Here is a 13,904-nt window from a genome sequence, read left to right as displayed (position 1 = left end):
CCACATCACGAGGAATTCTATTGCAGGATGTCTTCCAAGCAGCCAAGATACTAAATTCAAAGTAAGAAAAATAAAATATTGTATCATTTTATCGTGATTTTATGAAAAAAAATATAAGTTTTTTTTTATGTGTTTTATCTTTTTAAAAAAAGTGTATATATTCCATATCCCGTTTTAAAATCCTAAAAAGTTTTATTCCACTGCCATAATTCTGATTTTTTCAGACCACAAAAAGCAAAAATAAAAATGGCAGCCATGAACATGCCCCTACACCATGGTAATTTTTTAACCACACAAATCAGTGACATTCGCGGTACGCTCGAGATGCTCCGGCTCGGTGTAGACATGTTCTACACGAACTTCCCTGCCGACAAAAAAAACAGCCACTACCTGGCCACATTAGCCCGCCCCTTTTATTTGTTGGAAAATGCGGTAGACAGCTGGGAGGAGAGCATGGGCAATATGTCAGAGCAGGAAGCCAGAGCAATGCTGATGACTTTTAGAGCCAAGGCCTTTGAGCTGGCCACAAAAATGGGACCAGCCGCTGAAGCCTACAAGGAAGCTGCGGACCCAAGCTGGAACCAGCCAAAGCAGCTTGTGCCATGGCGCCGAATTTCGGCTACTAAGCTTAAAAAACTGAAAAACCTTTTGTCACAGGCCCGGGATGAGGTAAGACGCATGCACATGATGGAAAACATGTATTTAAACCTGATAGACCAGTCAAACCTGGAGCTGGCCGACCTGGCTGTAGCCAAGGAAGTGGCCCAAGCCTATAAGGAACGGGCGCAGCACGCAATACAGCAGCGGGACCGGGCTGAGGCTCGAGCCCGCCTGGCCGAATATCAGGCTGAGCAGGATGCGGAGATTTATGAAGACCAGCTGGCGGCTGCCAACCTGGCCTATGAACAAGCCGTTGCAGCCAACAACAGGATCAACCAGGAGCAGGAACAGCTTCAGCAGCGCCAGGCAGATATAGCCATTGAGAATTTGTGCCTGACATTCCAGCTATTAAAAATTTAAATGCTCCACAATTTTATATTTTTTCAGATACACGGGTATGGATGTAAATAAAATAAAAACACAAAGTTTAAGTTAAAAAAATGAAATGAAATCTAATCAAAATTAAAGTAGGTCTAATACTTTAAAAATACCTTAATATTGTAAGGTAATAGCTTCAAGACCGGTTTGTGTCACCCTTTCCCACTAACAAAATATTGTAAAATATGCAGTGGTCTGTTTGCAACCCTATGTTCTTTTCTTTCCTCCCCGGAGTGTGCAGTCCAATCTAACGGCTGTCCATTTTTAGGTCGAGCCAGAACAGAAGGTTGCTTTCAGTCTACTGCGGCAGATATTATAAATAATCGGTCTGTTCTTTCTTTTTTCCAATCATTCAAAAACAAAACTTTTTTCAGACCGTCTATCTATAATGTCTGCCGGCTCTTAAGAGAAATCTAGGCTGGCACTATCCAATATACAGGTAGAGCTGCCATTTCTCTTTTACTGTACCTTAACCCATAAAGTATATAAAATACGGGATGGGAAAACTAAGGCTGGTAGCTAGGATAAAGCTTTAGGTGTAAACTGATTTATTAAACATATTAATATTTAATTCTTTCAGCAAACCAACATCAACCTGCCCCCTACTTCCACGACCTTGATACTTGCAGAAACAAATGCCCGGACAACCACAGTTGTAACCCGGGATACTGGAAGACCAGAGGCTGGAAAGAACAGGAAGCAGATTTGAAGAACACACTGTATAAACAGCAGGTACAAAATTTATTCCAGCAAAGTGCCTAGAAGTCTTTGTGTCTGTCTGTTAACAATATCTATCTTAGCCAACAATTTGACTTTGACAATAGTGTCCAATAAAAAATGAATACAATAGAATGATAGGCCAGTATACATTGTAATTGACCAATGGTAAGTTGTATACTAGCCTATTATTGGTCATTTGTAGTGTATGACATCATTTTTATTGGACTTTTCGCTGTTTCAAATTAATCTCTTTTTTTCAGTGAAACTTATTGGGATGAGAAATTGGCGAATACAGAAGACGATTATTACTATTATTACTAATAATACTATATAGTAATACAGTAATATAGTTTAAGTAAGTATAGCGGCTACGCCCCTAGAGGCCTCTAGTGGCACTTTAAATGATTTTTTTTATTTCAATTATCCAATTAGAGAAATAATTTGTATATGTTGCGTTTAAGTTTTAGGTACGCAAAAGTTTTTTTGCTATTTCTCTTGGGAGGGTGGTGGTAACCTCCCCCAAAATAGTTATAAACGTTCCCGGGATCTACAAAAAGCTACCCTGTTAAGAAGAACCCGATCAGTACAGCGGTTAGCGAGATCTTTTGTTACAAACAGACAAACAAACATCCTTTTACTTTATTAAAAGGATAGATACGCAAATAAAAGTAATAGGATTCTGTCTGTCTGTTTGTACCAAGAAATCTTGCTAACCGCTGAACCGATATAGTTCTCCATTACAGGGTAGCTTCTCATAGGTTCTAGGAAGGTTTATTTTTGGGGGAGGGCACCACCAAGAGAAATCGCCAAAAATATCAAAACTATTTCGAAAGTATAAGTGGTAGCAATCGTTACAATACAAACGTAAAAATTTCTCATCTGATTATTAAATCTTAACATTTTCTAAGCACATTTCACTACACTGATCAACCAAAAACGTCCTATTAACAAAAATATTCAGGAATAATGCCTTGATTTTATGGTATTTTGGGAGGGAAAAAGGAAAAAACAGGGAAAATCTAAACGTTTTGGTAAAAATCGGCGGAAAAAGCCGTTTTTTGAGGAAACGAGAAACAGTTTTGCCCTATATTTGAGATTATATGAATGAGATGATGTTAAGGTTTGATAATCTGATGAGAAATTTTCTCGTTCACACTCCCTTTAATATAAATTTAACCTGCGAATGTAGTAACACGTAGCAGCGAGTGAGGGGACAATGCGTTGTTTATTACAATGGTCCCCAAATGGTTTCTTATTTGTTGGCTCAACAACTTTGGGAACTTTTATTATATTTAATTGGTTGTGTCCTTGTGTTGAGTGTTCAAATGTTTCAACCACTAATTTTAATATACAGAAGGGTTAAATTTGTGAATCATCATTGAAGAGGCTAGGTTTTATATACAGGGTGCGCCACATAAATCCGGACTTTTTCTTATTTTTAAACAAATGAACATAAAATCGTCAATTTTAAAGATTTTATGGAATTTTAAAAACTGGAAAGCAAACTAGGTATATGACTATTAGAATATTCAATAAAATCGCCGCCAGCCTCAATCATCGCCTCTACCCGCCCCCTGAACCGCCCGCCGACCCTGGTCACCATATCCCTGTTCAAGCAGGCGAAGTTCTCCATGATAGGAGCAGTGAGAGAGGTCTTCTTGGTATGAGCGCGTTTATTGGTTCATGCTTTAATGGCGCTCCAGGCTCAAAAGTCCATTGGATTAAGATCGGGGCTGCTGGGAGGCCACATATCCGTAAGGAGTGAGTAACAGCAGGATCCAAATTAACCCATCTTTTAAGCTACTCTTTGACACGGCGGCTCTCATTTGGGCCACAGTTAAGCTAGAACAACGTTTTATACCTTTTTAAAAATGGCATGAAGATTAAGATAAGGTTATTAGCGCAATACATAGTCTAAAACAAGTTTCAAGGTTCCATATGGGCCCCTGAAGTCAAGAACCGAGAAATTTTCAAGATTTTTGACGTTTTTGACATCTTAAAATCTACCACGATCCACTTTGTCGGAGCACTACAGCCAAGTCAGCTGGGATAGAGAGCTCTAGTCTTTTCTAGTGTTTTCACTAGGTATCTGTTAGTATCTCCAGCAAGTTACATTAGTCCATCTCACCTACAGATGGGCTGAGGTCAGATTTAGTAGGCCCAAGTCATAAATCCACGGTAATTTATCTGCGCAATTCGAATCTGCCTTGTTGAATATATGCGCGGCCAGCTCGGCGTACGAGTCCTCCATCGTCCAAAGATTTTCATGGGCACAAAGGTCATTACCTAAGCTTTTTATAGTGGGGTCAAACGTCCTGATTGATTATGTGGCGCACCCTGTATATAATAATGAGAATATTTTTGGATCATAGAAAGAAAACGAAGTTGCGGGTTTCATCATATTGTGGTATTCGGCAACCGTGAGCCATGCCTATGGCACCCCTGACCGGGGTTCGGGGAAGGGCCACAGGCCCTCCCCCGAGTCCTGGGGAAGGGGTCTGCCGACCCCCTCCCTATACCTAAAATTAATGATTGAATCTGACAAGTTTTATTATGGTTAAGCTGCATTGTTAATTCCCCCCACCCTTTCCAGGGATGGGGGATCATTATTGCCCAAACTGACTATTGTATGTGTATTATAATGCTTTTTATGTTATGATTATTTATTCCTATCTGTGTAGCTATTGTTTGTTGTATATAACTTTAGTAACTCTTAGACCTTCAATAAAGGAACAACTGAATAGATGCTGTTTGTTATTTAGTGATTGTTAGAGAAGCGTAGCTTCTCTATAGTAAGGTGTCCACGTCTGTCACACTGCCGTAGTCTTTTCGAACTCTGGTGTCTGCCATTTATCCTAGGCGGATACCACAATATTTTCACAGTAGCTTTTCTCCTATTTCTAGCCCCTGCAGAGGACTCTAACCCTGCGGGGCAATCATTAACATTTACTTAACCTAACCTAACCTAAATCCAAAAGCTACTGTGAAAATACGATGAAACCCGCAACTTCGTTTCCTTCACATGACCCGAATATTTATTTTCAGGAAAAAAGAGATTATTTCCGTGGCATTTATATTTACCAGTTAGAATCATATAATAGTTATTTCTCGCATCGTATTATAAACAGCTTTCCGCGGATACAGAATGTACAATTATAAGATTAAAACTAGTTTTTTAGCCCCGAGTTGCTGAAGGCACGGGTTAAAAAAAACTGGTTTTAATCTTATGATTGTACATTTTTATATTCGTAGAAAACTGGATATAATACCATGCTAGACATAGTTTTTTTTGTATGGATGAGAACTGGTTCCTATCCACCGGATTCAAATGAATACGAGAAAAAACTATTATATGAAAATTATAATTATATACTTTGTAAAAAAAATTATTTTATTTTATATTATATTTTTAGATTTATTTGAATTTTATATTAAAATAATAAAATTAATTAAATAATATTTGTTGAAATTTTTATATTGTACTTGAGGGGGGGGGGGTTGAAACTATCCCCCCCCTCAGCATAAAATTTTGTCTTATTAAACACCCCCCCTCCCTCCTCCAAATATATTTCTTCCACCTTTGTAAAACTTTTCTGGGGACACTGATTATTACACTAGTCCCCAAGGTTTTCTTATTCTTTAACTTCGCAACTTTGGGGACTTTTAGTGAATTTTGATTAGTTGGTTTATTAAGTTAAGTTTCCAAACGTTTCAACCACTAATTGTAATCTACAGAAGGGTTAATTATGTGTGTTAACATTGGGTATGCACATCACTGTATCCGCTGTTGTATTATCCCTTTAGATTCTTGCCTCAACTTGTGGGACAATAAATACAGCCATTTATGGGATCTTAAAGGACAGATAGATGTAGTATATAGCGAGTACGAGAGAGAGAGAGAGAGAGAGAGAGAGAGAGGGAGGGAGAGAGAGAGAGAGAGAGAGAGAGAGAGAGAGAGGGAGGGAGAGAGAGAGAGAGAGAGAGAGAGAGAGAGAGAGAGAGAGAGAGAGAGAGAGAGAGAGAGAGAGAGAGAGAGAGAGAGATAAGCAAGCGAGAGAGAGAGAGAGAGAGAGAGAGAGAGAGATAAGCAAGCGAGAGAGATAAGCAAGCGAGAGAGATAAGCAAGCGAGAGAGATAGGAGAGTGATAGATGATACGATAGATAGGGAGAGAGAGAGAGAGAATGAGAGAGAGAGAGAGAGAGAGAGAAAGTGAGAGAGATAGAGAAGGACAGAGAGAGGAGAGAGACAGAGAGAAAGACAAAGTATGATAGAGAGAGGGACAGATAGAGAGAGAGAGAGAGAGAGAGAGAGGGAGAGATAGACAGAGAAAAGGAGAGAGAGAAGAAAGAGAGAGAGAGAGACAGAGAAAAGGAGAGAGACAGAAAGAGAGAGAGAGACAGAGAGAAAGACAAAGTATGATAGAGAGAGAGAGAGAGAGAGAGAGAGAGAGGGAGAGAGAAGGAGAGGGAGAGAGAGAGAGTGGGAGAGAGAGAGAGAGAGAGAAAAAACAAAAATATATGAATAAAATTGATAAGAATTATACTTCCTTACATATCTTACTAATATTTATAATAAAGTAACACGATGTCTGTCTGTTTGTATTTCTTTTAAAATTTTAAATAAATAATTCAACTCTCTCCTCCTAAAGTGCCCATAGAGGCCTCTAGGGGGCGTATCCGCAAGTAATGAAATAAACTAGCGACGATTAAGTCCAATAACAATCATTTTTAAAAGTGAGAATTTTCTAAAATTTGGGTTGGTCCGTACGCTAGTCCGTCCGTCAGTAACGGTTAGCTCATTTCGTTTATTTAGACACGTTAAAACTGTCCTATCGATTTGAAACTTTGCACGATGATTCTTATAATAGTTAGGTACGATATAGAAAGCTTAGCTACTTTATAATAGTTACCAGAATGTCCGTACGTCCATTTAAAATATAATATTTTTTTAAGTTTTTGACAAAATTTTTTTTATGTGTTATAATTATCCTTTTCATATGTTTTTTTTGAATACTGGCTCCTATTACAATAAGGTACAATCACATAACAAAAAAGGACACATTACAAACTTTCCCGATTTTGTATTACTTTTGAGGAACATGATTCCAGTTACGTCATATTTTTCTTTCCCGAAAAAGGGAAGTGGGGAAGAAAATCTCTTCAAAAGAGATGGGGAAAACCCCCTTTTCTCCCATCTCTTTTTCTTCCCCCCTTCCCTTTTTTTTCTTTCCCCCTTCCCTTTTTCGGGAAAGAAAAATATGACGTAACTGGAATCATGTTCCTCAAAAGTAATACAAAATCGGGAAAGTTTGTAATGTGTCACAAAAAAGGCCAAAAAAGAAGGTGAATTGGCAAAACACCATCTCTTATAGCTTAAAACTCGCTCTGTGGTTTACTGTTTTGGATAAGGATTTTTTTTGTACACAGTCCCTAGAGGCCTTTAGTGGCCCTTTAAATGTTTTTTTAAAAATAATACATAACATATCTTATTGCGTTCAAGTCTCTAAAAAATCGATTTTTGTGATTTCTCTTGGGAGGGTAGTGTCTCCAAAATAGTTATAAACCTTCCCGGGACCTATGAGAAGCTACTCTGTAAAGAAGAACCCAATCTATTCAGCGGTTAGCAAGATCCTTTGTTACAGACAAACAGACACACAGACAGAGAAACAAACACACATCCTGTTACTTTATTATTTATAGCTAGAAAATAATGAAACCAAGTACTACAGGAAGTATGTGTTATCAATTTTAATATATTTAGGCTCTTCATACACAGTTGATAAATTATATTGTTGAAATATACATTCCATTGCAAAAAAACGCGATCTTTGGTTTGTTTAAATGTCCATTTATTTAGCATTTTCAAGAATGTCAAGTGTGGGAAAAATTTTAGAATGTGGGAACCATTTATTTTTATTTAAATGGTACATATGATTTTCATTTAAATTCATTTTTTGGACCCGTGAGAAAATTTTTTAACGTGAGAACCATTTAATTTTCATTGAATTTCATTTTTTGGAAGTGTGGGAAAAAACGGGAGAAAAAATATGTTTTAGTATAAAGAAATGTTCTATCAGTTTTAAACCTTATTCATTCGATAGATCATACTGACTTTGAAAAAACTGTCAGACCAATTTTTGAAATTCAATCTGTGAAAAAATATATTCAAGTTTTAATTTTTTGTTTTGAAAATATTTTTTTACATGTATTGACGCCATCTTGGATTATGATAATTTTTTTTGTTAGAAGATTTTTTTTCTAAAATATTTTTTAAAAATTAACTTTTTACAATAAAAAAATCTTTGAACTTAAATTGACCAATAATTCAAAGATTTTTTTTCTTTGATTTGGAAGATTTTTTATGATTTTTATTTTTAATGTCAAATAAAAACACAACAGTGAAAAAAATGAAAATTAAATGAAAAAACGTTTTATGATTTTATTCAAGAAATTATTTGCTAACATCACCTTTTTGTTGCAATAGAATGTTATTTAGAATACATTTATTATACATAGTAATTTAAAAAAACATTTTCTTATTTGTTAGCTTAACAACTTTGGGGACTTCAGTAAATTTTGATTGGTTGACACATTAAGTTGAATGTTCAAACGTTTCAACCATTAATTTAATCTAGATGTCCATCAATTTATCGGCCATTGTCTTATCCCTTTAGATCCCTGAATATTTGGGAAAATTTTCTGCCCCCTTAAAAAATGCTTAAACTAGTCCCTGGAATGTTTATTAACTGGTGTAAGACTGCTACAAGTAGACGCAATAACCAAAATTTGAAGCCTTCAATTTCAATAACAAACAAGGATGACAACATCCATTAAAGCAAAGCTCTGAAACAATAGGACAAACGATAATAAACATTTGTAGAGTGTCAGAACTGAATAAGCAAAATCTTAATGAACAAGTCTAACAAAATTGTAAGTAAATTTGTTGCAAAATTGTTGCAATAGGAATCTGTATTCCAAAAATCAGATGAATAAGATAATTATAACATAAATTTCTTTTGTAAAAAAAATAAAAAATCATCATATTTTAAATGGACGTAAGACTTTCTATTATACTTTCAATTATACAGGTGCCATGCTTCCTAAATCATATCTAATTGTTATAGAAATCATCATGCAATCATAGGACAATTCTAACATGCTAAAATTAACAAAGTGGGCTAACCTTTCCGGACGTACGGACGGATAGAACCTAATTATAAAAAAGCTAATATAAAAAGTTCTAGACATCTATTAATGACATTGTAGGGACTTTTAGGGGGGAGGGGGTGATTTCCTCTCACCCGGTCTCTCATTTTAAATGACCCAAGTGGCCTCTAGCTGTGTAGCCACTAGTGAAATATATACATTACTAGCGGATGCGCCCCTAGAATCTAAGGTATATTGAAGGGTTAAAAAATGGCCTAAAACCATACCGAGACTTATTTGTAAAACAAAATAGCCTAAAACCATCTCAGGATCTATAAGAAGTTTCATTGTAAAGGAGAACCAGATCGGGTGTGCAGTTACCGAGATCCTTCGCTACAAACAAAAAAGCTTACTACTTTATATAATAGGATTACATAATGAATACATAATATAAATTTATATCCATATAGCGCTTATCAGTATGGCTAAAGTTGATTTTGCACAAGTTCTACATATTGGCTGTTAGCAGCCTTCAGAGTTCATAGATTTTACGAGATAATCCTTACCAGGAACATTTCAATGTAAACTGCACTAGATATTCTTCCATAACAAATTTATTAGAATTCAATTTTTATTCTTCTCAACTCTTTCATAGTAAAATAAAAATCTTAGAAAAGTGTAAGATGGATAAGGATCCAGGTGATCCAAAACCCAAGGTTTCTGCTTGGATAGAAGATACTACATTACAGTTAGATAATCTGGTTGTGGAAGCAGAAGAGAAATTCAGATATTATCAGGTATGAGTAATCAAAGCTATTTTAAACCTGTGATCATCGCTTTACATGTAGCGCATTTGCTCATCGCCAGGGAGGTGCTAGGTTCGAATCTTGGTCCAACACTGCATAATAACCAAATATGTTAAAAATGGTTCCTACTTCTGCTATGTCAGGTGTGCAACAAGTTGGAGTAGGGACAGGCACAACTCATTACCATGCACAGTTAGGACTTCTCAGACATTGGTCTTGCAGTCAAAGGGTTGATTGACTGTTGGATGTTACTTAACCTAATATCCACCAGTGGGTGTTAGAGTATTGCATCCCATTACAAGCAGATGAATCAATAAAGAATCCTACCCCAATTAGGTAATAATAAATCAAAGCTATTTTGATATATATATTTCATATATCAATAAATAGGTGTAATGGTGTAATTTATGCATATGTTGCTCAGGAAGGACAATCACAACAAGGATGACAACATCCATAAAAGTGAAGCTCAAATGAAAGGACTAACAAACATTACACTTGTACAGTGTCAGAACTGAGTTAGCAGAATATTAATGTTAATTAACATTGTAAGTAAATTTGTTGCAAAACTGCATTAATCGATGATACTGTTTAAGGCCATACTTACATTTTTAGGACTTGTTTATAGAGATTCTTTGCTTTAATTATTATACCTTATTGTCCTAAAAATCATTGTTCCGAAAATCAATACAATACGAAAATATTTCATACAAAAAAAATGTTGTAATAAGATGGGACAATTCTAACATGCAAAGAGAGCTTACTGTTATCTATGGCTGCAGGGGCGTCCAAGCTTTTTTATTTGGGGGGGGGGGGTTAAAATTTTTTAATGGGGGGGTAATTTAATAATGTAAAAAGGTACCTATCTAATAACAAACAAAAAGGATTACAACATACATAAGTAGCGAATCTGTTTGATCAAAGTGGTTTATTGAGCAGATGTGGACAAAGATATTACAAACAAAAAATTAATGAAACCTTTTGGAGCCTAACCAACAGACAGACGGAATTAGAATAGATACTGAGAGGAATGTACACAGAAAAACTCAGACATCTACCTTAATTAGATGAGATGTCCCTGACATATGGACATACGGACAGACACACATTTTAAATTGTTGAGTAGCTTCGCTATATGGCATGTCTTAAAGACTATAGTCAACCTAAATTCTGAAATGTATGTAAAATCCGTCAATATTTTAGGATTAACCAATAACCAACATGTTTCAAATTGACATAAGTTTGTCATTTTTCTACCTTTTTTCACATTTTAAGTTGCTAAAACTATCTTCATTACCTAAGCTTTTTGATTTTTGAAAAATCATTAATGAAAAATGGAATTTAAAGCTTATTTTTTTTAATTGTAGATGAAATTTTGACTTATTAAATTCTTTTTGGGCCGGAAATGGCCGGAAACCGGTGAAAAGACCGGATTTTAAACATTTTTTACCTCTAGGGGTCATATCTAGTGTTGAGGAATTCAGATCACACCTTAAAGCAAAAATCAATATTGGGGCGTACCCAGGAGGGGGCTTGATATACAATTACCACCTAAAAACCGGAAAAAATGTTTTTTTTTATATAAAAATCACGGCCGGTTTTGACGGATCCGGCTCAAGAGAGAGAGAGAGAGAAAAGAGAGAGAGAAAGAGAGAGAGACTGAGAAAGAATGTGAAAACGAGAGAAACAAAGAAAAAAGAGAGGAGGGAGACAGAGAAAAGGAGAGAGAGAGAGAGAGAGAGAAGCAAGCGAGAGAGATAGAAGAGTGACAAAGTACGATAGAGAGAGACAGAGAGAGAGAGAGAGAGTCAGAGAGAGAGAGAGAGAGAGAGAGAGAAAGAGAGAGGGAGAGAAAGTAGAACGCTGTCTGTTTGTCTGTCTGTCTTGGATAATCTAAATGAAGTAAATGAGATTTACTCAGCCGCTATCAAAGCTAGACATCTAGGACAAAACTGTGAAAAAAAATATTCCATCGAACTAATTACGTATGTTACAACAGTTACATTTAATGCATAACAGAAATACAGACAGATATTTAAGGGATCCTAAGACTTATAGAACAATCTTTGCGTATTAGAACCAGTTTTCAGCCATTCTGAAAAAAAATGTACAACATAGTATTACAGACAATTTTCGGCGTTATCCTTTTATAAATTTTTTTTCAATATTGAAAATTTGAGTAACTCCCCCCCCCCCCCCGCAGAGAACAACTAGTTTAGGTTAGGCAATAGGCTAGGGAGCCGAGCGCTGCGGCAAGGCAGGCAAGGGGGCCGAGCGCTTCGGCTTGGCAGGCTAGGAAGCCGAGCGCTGCGGCCAGAGTTCGTACACAATTTTTCAAAATTGAAAAAAAATTTCTACGAGGATATTACTCATTTTTCTTTCTAATATCCGTGAAAAGCTGTCTATAATACGATGCGTTAAATAACTATTAAGTTTCTTTATCTTTTAAAATAAACAAATTGAAAAAAGCTGTTTCTAAGACAAGTGTCGCATCACAGTGTATACACTAACAATACTAGTTCTTATCTTGTTGTGAAACTATAGTGTTAAACTTTAGATAAACCACTTCTCAGACACTCAGGGATCTTTAGGGATAAGACAATGGATAATAAAATGCGGACAGCTTTTTTTTTGTTAATTTAGGCATGTTTGAATTGTCCCCTTGATTTCAAACTTTGCATAACCATTTCTATAGTAGTTAGGTACGATTTAGAAAGCGTAGCAACTCTATAATCGTAACCAGAATGTCCGTACGTCTATTTTAAATATGTTTTTTTTATAACTTTTTTAACAACAATTTTTATGTGATAAAATCATCCAAATTAATCTGATTTTTGCTTGGGGGGGGGGGGGTAATTACCCCCCCCTGAAATCTGTTGGCAGGAGTAAATTTAGTTTACCCCCCCCCCCATATTTACCCCCGGGGTAAATTTTTTTGGGGGGGTAATTTAAATTTTATTAAATATAAAATAAAATTAAAAATGCGCAAAATTTTTTTTTTATTAGAGATTTTTTATTTTTTGGGGGTATTTACCCCCCAAAATTGTTTGGGGAGGGGGGTTAAATACCCCCTCCTAAATGGTTGGGGGTAATATAGTAATAGTGTCTAACTTTTTATCTTTGTGACATAACAAAAATCGAAGGATATGAGAGGGGAGGTGGGAAAGGAAACCCCTAAAAAAGAGATGGAATTTTGTGAATGTTTTATGAATGTTTTCTTCCTTGTTATGTGTGTATATCAACGCTTATTTTAAGGAAAAAGATAAGAAATTTTTACAAAAATAAATAGTTTAATTCTTATCACTGTAGCAGTTCAAGTTTTTTGTTGTTGTGAAAAGTATATTTTATTATCATAAAACAGTGAATATAATTATAATTAATAAGCATAAATATAAGTTCTATTTAACAAGGATGACAACATTCAAAAAAGCAAAGCATAGAAAGAGTATTACTGACGAATATTAATCCTGTAGAGTGTCAAAACTGAATATACAAAATAACAAGGATGACAACATCAATAAAAGCGAAGCTCGGAAACGGTATGACATACGAACATTAACTCTTGTAGAGTGTCAAAACTGAATATACAAAATAACAAGGATGACAACATCCACAAAAGCGAAGCACTGAAACGGTAGGACAAACGGACATTAACTCTTGTAGAGTGTCAAAACTGAATATACAAAATAACAAGGATGACAACATTCATAAAAGCGAAGCTCAGAAACGGTATGACATACGAACATTAATCCTGTAGAGTGACAAAACTGAATATACAAAATAACAAGGATGACAACATCAATAAAGTGAAGCTTGGAAACGGTAGGACATACGAACATTAACTCTTGTAGAGTGTCAAAACTGAATATACAAAATAACAAGGATGACAACATCCATAAAAGCGAAGCTCGGAAACGGTATGACATACAAACATTAACTCTTGTAGACAACATCAACAAAATCGAAGCACTGAAACGGTAGGACAAACGGACATTAACACTTGTAGAGTGTCAAAACTGACAAAATTATGCGTAAATTTGTTGTAAAACTTCTTAAATACAGAATACTGTTTAAGGACAAACTAAAATTTTAGGGCCTGATTTATGAGATGCTTTGCTTATAATAAGAATCAGTATTCCAAAAATCAGATCAATCGGATAATTAGATCATATAAAAATTTGTTGTTAAAAAAGT

This window comes from Acartia tonsa, chromosome 15 (genome assembly GCF_053477335.1).
Source record: "Acartia tonsa isolate MP-2025a chromosome 15, ASM5347733v1, whole genome shotgun sequence".
Taxonomy (NCBI): domain Eukaryota; kingdom Metazoa; phylum Arthropoda; class Copepoda; order Calanoida; family Acartiidae; genus Acartia; species Acartia tonsa.
This window is presented reverse-complemented; position numbering follows the sequence as displayed.